General features: G+C 42.4%; 1 long non-coding RNA gene across 2 annotated transcripts; it reads right to left on the bottom strand.

Moving 5' to 3' along the window:
- Positions 1-9,513: 9,513 nt before the first annotated feature.
- Positions 9,514-12,781, bottom strand: LOC125517477. 2 transcript variants are annotated; one of them, XR_007287621.1, is made up of 4 exons: positions 12,397-12,781; positions 12,173-12,306; positions 10,845-10,894; positions 9,514-9,937 (listed from the first exon to the last, which is right to left on the bottom strand). It is a non-coding gene; the product is annotated as an uncharacterized LOC125517477 (long non-coding RNA). The 2 variants fall into 2 exon arrangements; XR_007287622.1 differs by lacking the exon at positions 12,397-12,781 and having other exon boundaries at positions 12,173-12,365.
- Between the last annotated feature and the right edge of the window lie 2,411 nt (positions 12,782-15,192).

Genomic DNA, 15,192 nt, shown 5'->3' with positions numbered 1-15,192 from the left:
ATCACTTCAGTCATTCTGACTGGTTCTCTTGGACCCCACTTAACAGTACGGTGGTTCCTATGACTCAACACAAAAGAAAAAGAACTACGAAAGATCTAAGTCTTCGAGCTCCATAGGCTTCATATCGTGTCTTCTCTTGTCATAGTCTTCAATGTGAATATCTTCATATACCACCTTTGACTTCAATGTATTCATACATTTTTAGGGGTCATCTCTGGTAGTAAAACCGAATCAATGAGGGACTTCTACCTGTGTTATCCTGGAATTCTCACAAACACATTAGTCCCTCAACTAGGTTTGTCGTCAATACTCCAAAACCAACTAGGGGTGGCACTAGATGCACTTACAGTATCCACTTCAAGTTGTCTATGTACTACATAAGTCCTCTAAGTTTCCATATCCGAGGAAAACGGCTATTCGAATAGATAACGTTAACCCTGTAGGGGTGTACTTCTTCACACATGCTCTCGCCACTTATCGCCCTGTACACGTCATGTACCTCGGCAACCTTCAAGCAGAAGCCGGACGAGGGTGTCAGCCACGACCTGACTAACCACACAAGTCTCTCATCCAGGTTTATCGCCTATTCGAGTTCCATCTGCAAAGAGTTCCGACCGAAGTCTCCAATATGGCCCCAAACGATGTGTGCAGGGTTCCCAAGCCCACCATCCAGGTGCCACTTGGTACACTGTGCCACGGTGCCTAGTCTGTCGTACACCACCTGGTAGACAACTAACACTACCTACAAACGCCAGAAACTAGTTGCAACTCCTGGACAGAGATCAAGTAAATTAATAAGCCGAGAGGGGCCGGATAACTGGAACCCAATGTGTGGTAGTAACTGGACTTGGACAACATACACAGAACTCAGTGCTTAGGACGGTTCCAATGAGACAACCCACCATGTACTCCTACATGTCCTCTCATCGCTACCTTTACCAAAACGTGTTCACACACTTAGCCTTTATCGGTAGGACATGTTCACCACTCCGATTCATTCCCGATGAATCATACCTGACACAACTCTAAGCATAGCTAGCATAAAGAAAACAAGCATGGATGAGTAGGCACATCAAGGCTCAAGCAACTCCTACTCATGCTAGTGGGTTTTAACTATTTACTGTGGCAATGACAGGTCATGCAGAGGAATGGATTCAACTACCGCAGCAGAAAAGTAGCAGTTGAATCGTTGTTGTCCTAATGCAGTATAAGGAGCAGGAGCGAGAGAGTGGGATTTTATCCAAATGCTCAAGGGGGATTGCTTGCCTGATAGATCAACGAAGGGGCACTGCTCCTCTGACAGGTACTCGGGAACACCTTCCGGAGTGGAACCTATCGAGAAGAAACGGTGCCGGCAATCAATACACAAACAAATGCAACAATATGATGCATGGACATGACATGTGCAAATTCAAAATGAAGCATTTGAAATGCCCATATTATGTTTTCACTTATACAACATTTATAAGTTGTTTTTTCATGCATGGAACTGGCATAAATGGATTCCTTGCATTTTTCTGATAATTTTTCATATATAAATTATTTCATTCTGAGCTACGGTTGAATTTCTATGAATTTTAGAAGTTTATATCATTTTCTGGATTTTCCTAATTTATTTTAATACCAGAAAATGAATAACTGCATCAGCAAGACAATGGTATGACGTCAGCGAGTCAAACGGGGTTGACTAGGTCAAACATGACCAGTGGGTCCCACTGGTCAGTGACCCGGTCAACTAACTAAGTTAGTTAGCCCTAACTAACCTAACTAGTTAATTAGTGCTAACTAGAGTAATTAGCCGGGCGGGGCCCGCAAGTCAGTGAGAGAGAGGGGGAGGTCAGACCGGGCAGTGGGTTCAACCCACGCCGGTCAACGGGTCAGCGGTCGCCGGCGTTTAGCCACCGGCGAGTCCAGACGCGGCGGTGCATTGTGGGATTTGCCTATAGAGCACCATTTGGCGCGCGGAGCACAGCTACGGGATGCGGACGCTTGTCCGCATCCAACCGTGGTGGTGGCGCGGCCGGGGAGTGGCCGGAGTGGCACCGGCGACGACGGGTGCGGCGGCCGGAGCTTGGGCATCGGTGGTTTTGTTGCTGCGGCGTGCTAGCGGGCGAGCGGATGCACTAGCGAGGCGCTACGGGGTGTGGTGAGTGCGTTAGGCACTAGCGCGTGACCAAATGGTCACCGGATCTACGTCGGCGACGAGCTCAAGCGGCGGCAGGTGCGGGCAAGCAAGGTGCGGTCGCCACGGTGCACGAGAAGGCAAACGGAGAATGGGGAGAGGGTCAGCAGCTCACGTGATTTCCGTGGAGTGGACGGTGAGCTCAGGGACGGTCCGGAGCGGGCGGTGTGGCGAAGGCGATCTCGGGCGGCCGGAGGTGAAGACGACGATCGTGGCGGCGATGCAGCGCGTCCCTGGTCGCTTGGCTCGTCGAGGACGATGCAGGCAACGAGGCGGAGCACCCGGCACGAAGAGAGGGCGAGGGGAAGGCGGTGGCTGCGCGGGCAGTGAGCGGCGGCGATGAGCTCCGCTCGGGCGGGTCGAGAGAGAGGGATCCAGGAGAGGAGGGAGAACGAGAGAGAGTGAGAGAGGCCTGGGGGTCGCGTGGCGCTCGTAGCGGCCTCCAGCAGCAGCGGCAAGCAGGAGCTGGCCGAGCGCGTGCGCGCGCGGCGAGCACATGCCCCTGTCCTCCTGGCGAGAGGAGAGGGACGACTGGCAGGGCCAGCTGGCTGGGCCGGCCAGCTGGGCCGCACAGTGCCAGGCCTCAGGTGAGCACAGGTAAGTTTTCCCATATTTTTGTTTTCTTTTCTATTTCTGACATTTATTTTTGACTTAAAATAAATACTAGCACAATTCTAAAAATGTTGAGATTCCTTGTGACCACTAGTTATAATATACCAGAGGCCCTCACCAATTTCCAACATTTTTGGAGCCTTTAAAATATTTATATTATTTAAACAGCTCCAATTCAAATACATATGGGTTCATTCAAAAATCCAAAATGTTTAGCAAAAATGTGCATCACCTCTGGTTGTTGTTTCCAACATTTTCCAAAGACCATGAACATATTTGAAGAGCATTTTGGGTTCATTGAAATACCATTTTTAATTTGAATCTATTTGAATTTGCTTTGGTTCTAGGGTTTGAAACATTCCCCATTTCAATTTCATTTGAAACTTAAACATGATGCACAAAGCAAGCCTAGATCATACCAGAACTAAGGATGTGACAGTGGGATAAGCTTGGCATGGATTTTTATCACCGGATTACCCAGGACCCGATCGGGATATGATTCTATCTCGGTAGTAGTGGATCAGTTGACCAAAGTAGCTCACTTTATCCCAGTGAAAACCACATATACAAGTGCGAAGTTGGCCAAGATATACATGACCAGGATCGTATGTCTGCATGGAGTTCCGAGGACCATCGTATCAGATAGGGGAACACAGTTTACTTTAAAGTTTTGGCACCAACTGCACCAGACTTTGGGAACCAAGCTGGAGTTCAGTACAGCTTTTCACCCGCAGGCAGATGGACAGACCAAGAGAGTCAATCAGATTCTGGAGGACATGTTGAGAGCTTGTGCGCTAGACTATGGATCTTGTTGGGATGATAATTTACCCTACGCAGAGTTCTCGTACAACAACAACTACCAGGCTAGTTTGAAGATGACACCGTTTGAAGCCCTGTATGGAAGAAGATTCCGAACACCGTTGATGTGGGATGAATTTGGAGACCGCCAGTTGTTTGGACCGGATTTGATTAAGGAGTCCGAGGAGAAGGTTAAGTTGATTCGAGATAGACTGAAGGTATCTCAGTCCAGACAGAAGAGTTATGCAGACTCAAAACGCAAGGAGGTAGTCTATGAAATCGGAGATAAAGCATATATGCGTGTGTCACCTCTACGAGGAGTTAAGCGTTTTGGAGTTCAAGGAAAGTTATTCCCGAGATTTGTAGGACCATACCGAGTTTTGGAACGCATGGGAGAGGTTCCCTACAAGTTGGAGTTACCCGAAGGACTATCAGGAGTACATGATGTGTTTCACGTTTCCCAGTTGAAGAAGTGTCATGCAGAGATGGCCGATATTCCTCTAAGAGATAAAATGCCCCTAGAAGCAATTCTGTTGGACAGTGATTTTACATATGAGAACCCTGTCAAGATTCTCGAGTTTGTCAGCCGAGTTACTCGCAGCAAAGTTATTAAGTTTTGCAAAGTTCAGTGGAGCCACCATACCGAGGATGAAGCCACCTGGGAAAGAGAGGATGATCTACGCAAAGACCACCCACACCTGTTTTCTAGCCAACCCGAATATCGAGGGCGAGATTCATCTTAAGGGAGGTAGGTTTGTAACATCCCAAATTTTTAATTTGGAATGTTATATATAGATCATTCCTGCATATCATATTTTATTGCATTTTCGTTTTGCGATCCTCAAAATTCTAAGCAACTCAAGGACCCACGGATAGAGTTGGGGATTTCACGTTTTTCATATTTGCATTTTATCAAATATTGAAACAGGGATCATTTTGGTTTTAATAATTTTTCTCTCCGAATATATTTCTTACTAAAATATATGAGAGGAGATAATATGACTTCTCCAAAAAATGAGATATTGAAGGAAAAATATTAAAATCAAATAAATGATTTTATTTGAATTTTATTTGCGATTTTATTTGAATTAGAAAAGAATATGCATTTTTTTAAATTGCATTTTAGGGCCAAGAAAATGTTCATCTTATTCTAAATATTTTATTTAGACGGTGAAAAGTTATTTTGGTATTTTTAGATTTTTACTAGTGCAAATGCCCGTGCGTTGCATCGGGCGAAAAATAAAATATAACAATGAGTATTTATTTTTCTAAATCCAAATTTTGCAAACGTTTTCATCCAATTTGCAGCATTTTTATAATCCAATTTTTGCAAACGTCAAAGTAAGGTTAGACTGAGTATTTCTTTTGTACCATGAAATTCGGACGTGCCGTAACAATGTTTGTCATTACTTATTTCAGCTCTGCACTTTCATTTCATCCAAAAACACGAATTGTTTTTATCAATCCATTTTATTTTTTGTTGTTCAGAAAAACACGAACTTTTTTTACTTTGAGGTGTTTTTTTAGAATATTTTTTAGCTCAGATTCCCATGTCCTTCTCCGGTGCAGTACGCAGTACAAATCGTGGTTCTTCCCAAAATGCCAAAAAAATTAGCGTTGGAGGAGGATCCTCGAAGCCATGGACCACCACCGCCGTAGTAGGCCGTGCCGGTTGAGGCCGCCGAGGAGGGTGCTGGCGTGCCATCGGCTGACAATACGGCCATCGACACCACCGTGTGGATAAGAAATATATGCTTAGACAGTTAGAAAAAAACTACCACTAAAAAACATTGCAATCAGTCAAACAGCCATATCAGAACAATTATTTCAAACAATTAATACTTTTTCAGTTTGTAAATTCCGTACCATTCTCGAAAAAAACTAATAATTAAACATGGATATGCTCTTACTTGATTTTCCACATGGCAAGTTGAAACAATTCTTGTTGTTGAAATCGATGTACAGTAATGGTCAAAAGTATTGGGATAAGATTTCAGATCAAAATTGATGAATGAAAAAAGGCCGGCATAATCGCTAATTAAAGATCTCTGAGAAAGAAAATTAGAATGAATGAAAATTAAACACAATAGAAAATTATATAAGTTATTAAGGCTATTGATTCTTTATGCAGCTATTGAGAAGTAGTGTACTGTATTATCTAACTCCACAGATTTACCTTTTTGTTACTATTAAGTTGAATGTGAAGTGAACTGAATAGCAATAGTAGAACGGTGGTGGCATAGTGCTGACATGGAGTAAGGGATGTTTGCAGCCATATGAAAAAAAAATCTGAAGATACACTATGAAAGGATATAAAGGAGCACAGATAACATGCGAACAGCAATGCGAGAAGATGCAGCAAGAAGAGAAGATGGATCTGAATCTGATAACTCAACCGTGTAGCCAGTCTCTCAGAAAATCTAGATAGGTGCCTACCTAACTAAATACGACTTAGAAAAAGAAGATTGACTAATGGAGGAAAAAACATCACTGTCTTGCGTGCTTGCATATTTGGTTTGTTGGATCCAGGTGCTGCTCTTAAAACTGAGGATTTGCAAGTATTTAAGACCTTCTGCTCTCTGTGCCACATTTTAAAGATATACATAACCTTGTGAAAAAATGTTCATCAGATTTTTTCCCTTCTAGATGTTAGATTAGATACTACGACCTAACAAATATTCATCGATCAATTGCAGTAGTTGATGTCTAGTTTCATTTGTTTGAGTTAATCAATTAATTATATGTATCAATACTTAAAATGCTGGTTTGAACGTATCAGCATACCATGGAGATAGACAAAAAAGGACTTTACCTCATTCCACTTATATTGCCCTTGTTCTAATGTTGATTTGACACCAACCTCTCTAGTAGACAGAGAATCCCTGCCAATAACAGCCTTTCAAGTCTCAAAGTACATACACATAAAATCCTTCTCAAGTAATTTTATTGTTTCCATAATCAATCATGAACCTACTGTATCAACATGAACAGTCAATACATATTAGTAGTGTAGAAAGAAATACATATCACATACTCTTGCCATCTCATCACATACTCTTGCCATTTCTCGCACACATGATGATCACATACTGTTTCTTCTGATCGCAGACAGTCCTCTCCCTCAAACAAATACATCTATACGAATTGGGCTGCATATAATTAAGAAAATGTTATGGACCTCAAGGTGGGTGCAGAAATTTATCAGCTCAATCTACCTTCCATCACTAAAAAGACAGAAGAAAAAATTGCTTAGTTGTGAATTTCTTCGAGCATCTAATAAATAATTCAGAGTAAAACTTGAGAACACGACATCATGTAATCAACTCGTACAGGGGACCAAGATGACACTCGTGGATCAGGAATATAGTAGTAAGGGTACCAAGATGACATTCGTGGATCGGGAATATAGTAGTAAGGGTTATCTGTTGGATATTCTTTGCACGTTCATCGGATCCCCCTACACTCATACCTTTTTTCGCATGGACGGTCCATAAGAAAAGACCCATCCGTGGCCCGGCAGCAAAGACCGGACGAGGCGCAAGGAATTTTTTGCCTTACGATCCCACAACCATAGCTTCAAAAGAGTGTATTGTCTGTAGGAGATTGTCACTCATGCTCACTCCAATTCTACTGGCAATTCCGTGAATCAAATCTATGCCTTCTTCCATAGCAATGAGCTCTAGAACCTTGACCATCTAAGGGAATATAATTTTTCATCAAAGTTATAAACAAACCCAATTTGAATGTACCTCATCAAGTGAAAGGTGCATAGACGTTTAACAGCCTCAAGGTATGAAGAATCATAGAATTCAGAAGACGGCTATGTATACTATGTAGTAATGTCTCAATGTCTTCAGAAACCTCTATCTACTTTTCAGTAGGAAATTTAGCTACTTTCCAGACTTATGTGCTCGACTTGATAACTTATAAACACTCTCGACCATTAATCTATTTCACGGACTTCAACACAATACCTGTATAAAATTTATAGAAATTCTGTTAAAAAAAATTAAGCTAAGTCGGCAATGCATATATTATCCATCTTATTCTTCGACCAAAAGGAGGTAACAAACTCCTATAAGTATAGATGAAAAATATGTTATGAGCACCATAAAGATAAAAATTATCAAATGACAAGGGAAGCGTAGTTTTGCACAAGTTACTATTCATGCACCTGAAAGATCCACACAAAATAGAGCTATATAGTAGTAAGGGTACCAAGATGACATTCGTGGATCAGGAATATAGTAGTAAGGGTAATCTGTTGGATATTCTTTGCACGTTCATTGGATCCCCCTACACTCATACCTTTTTTCGCATGGACGGTCCATAAGAAAAGACCCATCCATGGCCCGGCAGCAAAGACCGGACGAGGCGCAAGGAATTTTTTGCCTTACGACCCCACAGCCATAGCTTCAAAAGAGTGTATTGTCTGTAGGAGATTGTCACTCATGCTCACTCCAATTCTACTGGCAATTCCGTGAATCAAATCTATGCCTTCTTCCATAGCAATGAGCTCTAGAACCTTGACCATCTAAGGGAATATAATTTTTCATCAAAGTTATAAACAGACCCAATTCAGTAATATCACCATCATCTCAAGGTTCTTCCACTATCTTTGTCCTTCCCACCTCCTCACGAGCAAACCCACTGCCCCACCCAAATTCATCTCATGTCTTCATCGACCTTACAACCAAAGTACCAATCATCAAAAATCAAATCACCACTCTGCCTACATGCTATAAATCTCGTTTTCCCTTTCAACTGAGTTCTACAATGCTGAAATTTCTTAATCCACGTGCTTTCCTTTTTCTGCTTTTCCACTGTCTTTGTGAAAGTGAAACTGACTTACTGAAATCGGAGATGTCCTGCACAAACCCAAGGAAGCTCTAAGTATGTTGGTGACCTGTTTATCATTTAGCTTCTTAGAGTACCTTTGCCCTTCAACAATGTTGCACGCCCGCGGTCAATTTGTAGAATACACTGAACATCCGATGTCTAATGTCTAATCTGTAGTAAACAGCCAGCATGGATATAGTGTCCGCGTCAAACATCGCTGGTGTATTTGTGCAGAGACACTTATTCTGCTCTGCAGGACCGACATCTACCACTCCATCTAGCTCTATGTTGTGTGAGTTCGCGACCCCGGCCATCGCCTTGGCGGAGGCGGGCGCTCCTCTAGACCGCGATGACCGGCAACCAGGACAGCAACGTACTAGTGGTGTTGCGGGTGGAGACGTCGTGCTGGACAGTGTAGCCAGCGAGGTCGCTGGTTTACTCCTGGCCTCGCCGGATCCTACCTCACCATCTGTAGGTCTCTGTTTGGAGATGGAAGGATCCATGGGAGGGGGGAGGGGCGTCGTGTAGGAACGATGCCACATCATCAGGGAGAGCTGTGGCGGCCGCGGAACCCCGGAGACGGCCGAGAGCAGTTGGGCGGCGGGCACGGCGATGCGATGGGGTTGCCGATCGAGTGCGGGCTGGGGAAGGTGCGGGTGTTTTTTTTAGCGGGGAGGAGTCCCGGTGGATGTCGCGGCGTCCATGATGCACGTGCTCATGTCCGAGCAGCAGCGAGCGATGATGGCGGAGGTGGCGGCGTGCGGGCGGGGTGATGGCGGAGGCGGCGGCGGCGGCGTGACCTAGCCCTCTTCTCAATCGGGGATGTTAGATTTAGGATCGCAGGTTGAATACATACTAGATCGGAAGTGCCCCCTGGCGCACCGGTGCCTGGCTCAGCACAATGACCCAACGTATAAAACTCAAATATAATAAAGCATTTTGTGCATCCAAAGAAAATCAGAGCAATCACTCAAGCTAAATTTATTTTATACAGATCACAAACAGTAAGTAATATAGTTGCTGCCCAGATAACTGAGTTTAGCATAGAGCATACAAATTAATGATATACCAGAAGCATGGTATAGTTGTTCCCAAGACAACTGGCCTTGAACTTTACTACAAAGCATAAAGGCACAAAGTGTACCAAAAGCAAGACATAGTGCTTGCTCAGGACAACTGACTTGAATTGGACTGCATCAAGTTCAGTACAAAGCGTCAAGACATAAGTTCTATAAAATATAGCCAAGAAATTCATACTGGCAAGCATAAGTGTCAGATTTTGGAGCTGCTCATAAACATAATGAGATAACAGACAAATTGAGAACGAAGCTCTGGAAACATCGATAATAGTAGGACATTTGTCTTTGTTAATCAAAGAACATCTACTGTAGCTTGTAGTTAACCATTACTGAGAACTCCTACTTCCTCCTTCCAAGTGAAAAGGTTATTTTCTGAGGCGAAGCTAATGCAGATAGTAGTGGCCAATACTTGAATGACTTCACCTTGCTAATGATAATATGGATGATCTACAAAAACAATATAATTAGCTAATGAACCTAAGCACTATGCAAACTATACAAAATTTAGATAAATGGAATACTGAGATTGAACACAAATTAGTAACACTGTGCCTGTAGAGCAAAGTGCAGAAGATTGTACTTCACAATTCAGACATCAATGGTAGCCACCATGGGCTCTATCCTCTGAACTACGTTGATTGAGGCTTTATTTCTTTCTGATTGCTTTGAAGAGTACCTACATCTTTATAACGCCTTTATAAAGAACCAGTGTTCGCACTGTTCATGTAGGCCAGTAAAAGAAAGGTTCATGTGACACTATAATAAGTAGTTAAGAAAACAGATTGAATCTAAAATGCAGCTAAATAAATGCAATAGAAAAGGTTACCATAGCTATTTCTAGATAACTAGATATGAAAGAGAAGTAGCACAAAGCAACACATATGGCCTTTTGAAGGAGGCAAGTGCATCAATGCTACCTCTGAATATAAAATTAGGCATATTGGGGCAACATATTTCTGTAGAAAATTGAGGGATTATAAAAAACTAAAAGGTGGTGTTCTATATAGAACAATAATTAGATCGTGTGAGCCTAGAGCAAGAGCTTTACACCAATAGTAGGCAACAAAACTACTCCCTCCGATCCAAAATGTTCAAAACTGCGACACCTATTATGGATCAGAGGTATTATAAATCAGCATGATCAACTTATAATGTAGGGTTCTGCATCCATTTTAAATGACTCAACAACATACAGCTAAGATATACCGATTTGTCATTGTAGAAGTACACAATTCGCATAAATGACAAAAAAGGAATGCACATATGTGCATTAGAATCAAAGTGGCCAAAAGTGAAGCACGGAGACACTTTATTTTCAAAGGAGGTGAAATTACCTTGTGAATCACTGGCACCACCCTAATTCAAGCTATAGGAGCATAGGGCCCTGAGCAAAAGAAGAAAACACAAAAGATTTAGTTAGTGGCCACAAGAGGACAAAGAAAGTAAACTGCACTATATATTGCTAGCTATGACAACGTCCAAAATATAATTAAAATCTAATGATCAGATCCACTTGTACATGTTTGGGCTCAACGGATCAGAGAACATATAGCGCAGTACATCTCCGTGTTTTTTATAGGAGTCCAGTAATTATATGAATAAAAACAGACTAACCGCTACATGGATTATCCGGGCAAACCGGCACATACATCGACTCTGCGAAAACTATGTTTGGGATAGAAAGGAGAACAAAATGAAAGCTCAAGAAATCATCACCATTCCCCATAAGAAGCCTGCTCCCTCACAACAACATAGCTGGAATAAAAAATATATCTAAACAAAGAGTAGACATGTTATAGAGATAAAAGTCGCAAAGAAGTGAATATATCTTTTGAAACTAACAATACAAATAGAACCAAGATAGAAAGTTCAAGACATGTGAATGTATCTTTCATGACAATGTTAAACAGAAGCCACTTTCCCTGATTTCATTGCGTACCGAACCAAGGCACACACATGGACATACACTGGATCCAACTTGTCTATTTATCAAAAAAGAAAGTAGTAGGAACATCTTTAAAGAGAAAATACCACATCACCAAACATCAAATGCTTAAGCTTGAAAAGGTATGCATTCATCCACTGTTTACAATCGATCCTACCAAGAAGAAACATTTAAACAAAGTACATCAAGCGCTGACAAAAATATAGGAGCATCTATTCTAGAAAAAATCTGAATGCTAACTAAGATTTTCTAAAGGAGTGAAAATCTAGTATGATACATCACATCTTAAGTTCAAGTGTAGATAATTTGATATCCAATATAACAGAAGCTTTAGTTAACAAAGATCAAAGGCATGAGCTTGAGTTAGATGATTCTAAAATAAAATCAAGATGCGTTAGAAATAACTCGCATAATATATACCATACAGAAAATATACACCTACAATTTTTTTAATTGGCCAACAATACAATAAAACAAAGAGGAATAATCATTACTGGTCAGAATGATTAATCAACAAAAAGTGCGACTCTAGAATTTGAATTGTGATATAAAGCACAACATCATCATCTTTCTCCCTACTATTACATTTGGATTGTGTGACTGCAAAATAGGCATCGTAATACAACAAACTGAAACAATGCAAAATAATTACACAGGAACAGAACCTTGGGTGTTGGCTAAGACTTCACGCAAAAACACAGGGAAGAGATAACTCACTGATGCCGAAAACAATAGGATAATCACCACATGAACAAACAGAGATGCACAATCTAGGTTTTTTGGTGCCCAGTTAACGATGCATGTAGTAGGTAATACAACCAGGTCCCTCATGTAGATAAACACCAGTTTTCCTATCAAATCAATAATGAAATTGCAGTAAGCGGCACAACAGGAAAACCTATGCTAGTAACCAGGCCAATACCTCAATGTGAAGTGCAAACCTGAAGCATCATCTGACCATGGAGACTAACGGAGCGACAAACTAATTAATTGAGGCATTTTCCTGCACTCAAGAGGCAGTTAGGAGATAAGAGAAAGCAACACAAGAACAAACATATGCTAGAAGAGCATGTAAAGCATGCATCCATGAATAAGATGCATTGAAATAACAGCTGGAACCTGAGTACAAGCAAGGAAAATATTAGAATGCAATGAGGCATGAATATTAGAAGGTAGCACATGCGCACATCAAGACAGCAAAGAGGTATACCTAACAAAGGCTAAACATAAGCGGAGAAACCTGATCTATAGAAGTATAGAAGAGAGACAGCCACCCCGTGTAAATTTGAGCACAACCAGGATCTATAGAAGTGACCAAAATGCTAGGTCCTACCAGGATCTATAGAAGTGACCAAAATGCCCAATTCCAAATGCCAAGCAAGGACAAAAATAAAGGCAGGGGATAATAGTTTTACATGCTAGGCTTCTACCAATAAGAGAACAAAAGGCAGATACATCCATTGTCCAAACAAAATCTAACAGCCGCTTCATACAGGAAGAAATGTAAGCCTAGGCCTGGAAAGCATAGAAGAGAGGGGGAGAAGGGGACAACCTGCAAAGAGGTGGTCGAAGATAGAGCACGACAAACTGGCCAGAATAACGAGCACCTGTAGACAGCGGACCAACCTGCAAGGGGAAAAAGAGGAAAAGGTACAACCATGGATGAGCTGCAGTTAACCAGAATTTAGACGGTCCAAAACAAAACCATGGATGAGCTGCAGTTAACCAGAATGAGAGGGGGGGCTCACCACAATTGTGTTGGGTGGGAGTTGAAGAGGGAGGTAGGGATGTTGGCCTGCTCCTCTCAATGATAGGGGGCTCACCACAATTGTGTTGGGTGGGAGTTGAAGAGGGAGGTAGGGATGTTGGCCTGCTCCTCTCAATGATATCAGATATAACCTTTCATCTCAATGTATTATTTAGTTATGTTACATGCAGAATGAGATACAAAAAGAACAAGTAATATACAAAAAAGGGAATGCAGCAACCACAGAAAGAAATGCTAAAAGGGAACATAGAGCAGAAAACCAACCCAAAATGCAAGCAAGAATCTTTAAAAGGGAACATAGAGTAGCATGAGCATGAGGCATAGAAAAATGGGGTCACCTTAAGATCAAGAATCAGTGGCCCTCTCCCAGTTCAAATCAGATGGATAGAACCACTATATAAATGGGGTCACCTTAAGATGAAGAATCAGTAACCAGCAAAGGAAGAATGCACCTTTTTGGAATTTTAAAGTAGCAAGACATTAAAAGTTCTCTTTTGCCTTCAATACTACACACATTAGGGGAGGTAGCTGCAGTTTTATTGCATAGTGGGCTCAGATTCGCCTTTTCTCGATCATATAACCTATCCCCATCATCTCTTATCACCAGATCAATCTGTTTACACAATGGAGCTGCCCTGGTTATCACTCAACAAGAATGACCATCCAAGGATAGATCAATAGGTATCACAGGATCAAAAAGGATTCTAGAGACAACAGGGAGGATCCAACTTGATACCCACAGGTGCCTTGATTGCTCAAAGGCACACTTATTCCAGCCACAGTTAATCATCATCGCCCTAGCACGAACGCCAGCCACAGACAAAGCGAAATGGCGAGAATGCCCCCGGTGGGGTAGGCTATTTACGCGCGGTGGCACGGTCGAGGTGAAACTGTTCATTCCAGCAGTAACTATTTTTTATCCGACGGACAAGGTCGTTCCAGGGCTCGATCCGACGGCTCAGATCGCATCAAGCGCGCAGATCCAACGGCCAGGAGCCCAAATCGCTGAGGAGCTGGAAGGAGAGCTTCTATTCTTATCTCTGGATGGCCATGTCCCATACAGTAGCCAAAGCAGAGGAGAAGGAGGAAGATGGAGCTCACCGAGGGAGGTTGTAGCCGAGGCAGTACTCACTGCACGCCGGGGTTGCGCGTGAACGCCGTCCAACCGGCAAGGAACCGCTTCCTACACCGCACATCCACCACGCGACCACGTCGGAGTTGCGCCTTGCATCGTCCCGCTGACGAGCACGAACGCCACGGTCACATAATTCTCCTTGAAAACCACATATGCACACATGCTCTCATCTATTAGTATAGTTATACATAGACATTGCTAGTTGCTTCAAACCAAAAAAACTTAATTCACGCATTCATTGCCCCTTTTCACACAGAATAATGCATCAAATCCTATGACTCAGAAGTTGTTGATCATAACAGGCCATGTCGCTCGTCTTGACACCAACGTGTGTTGTTAATGAGACCAAAAACTATATTAAACGACAATGGGCCAATCTTTTCAGTGAACTAATTACCTAACCAGCAGTCATTTCAATTTATCATTGAAGAATTCCCAAACAGAAATTGAGGAGCAGAGGAAGTGGAGATCACGAGGGCAGGTTGTAGCCGAGCCAGTAATCAGTGGGTGCCGGGGTTGCGCCTGAACGCCATCCAGCCGGCAAGGAACCACTTCCCCGAACATCCACGCCGCTACATGAAGTGAAACTCTCCTGGCAAAGCAAAGTAAAATCTTATGACCAAATGTAATGGAAAATATAAATGAATTCCTTACCTACTGCATTTTGTGAACCAGAATAAGTGGGACCATATCTAGGGTATCATTCTCATGTTCGCCTTGGACAGAGGTTAATCGACGTGGTGTATTGAAACTCAGTACTCAATACTCCAGTTACATGTCAGTCCTAGACTCCTAGTGCTTGGAGATGCTCACGAATGAGGCAGGGGTGCGGGC

The sequence above is a fragment of the Triticum urartu genome, chromosome 1 (assembly GCF_003073215.2).
Source record: "Triticum urartu cultivar G1812 chromosome 1, Tu2.1, whole genome shotgun sequence".
Lineage (NCBI taxonomy): Eukaryota > Viridiplantae > Streptophyta > Magnoliopsida > Poales > Poaceae > Triticum > Triticum urartu.
The sequence above is the reverse complement of the archived record's forward strand: the minus strand, read 5'-3'. Positions and strand labels throughout refer to the sequence as shown.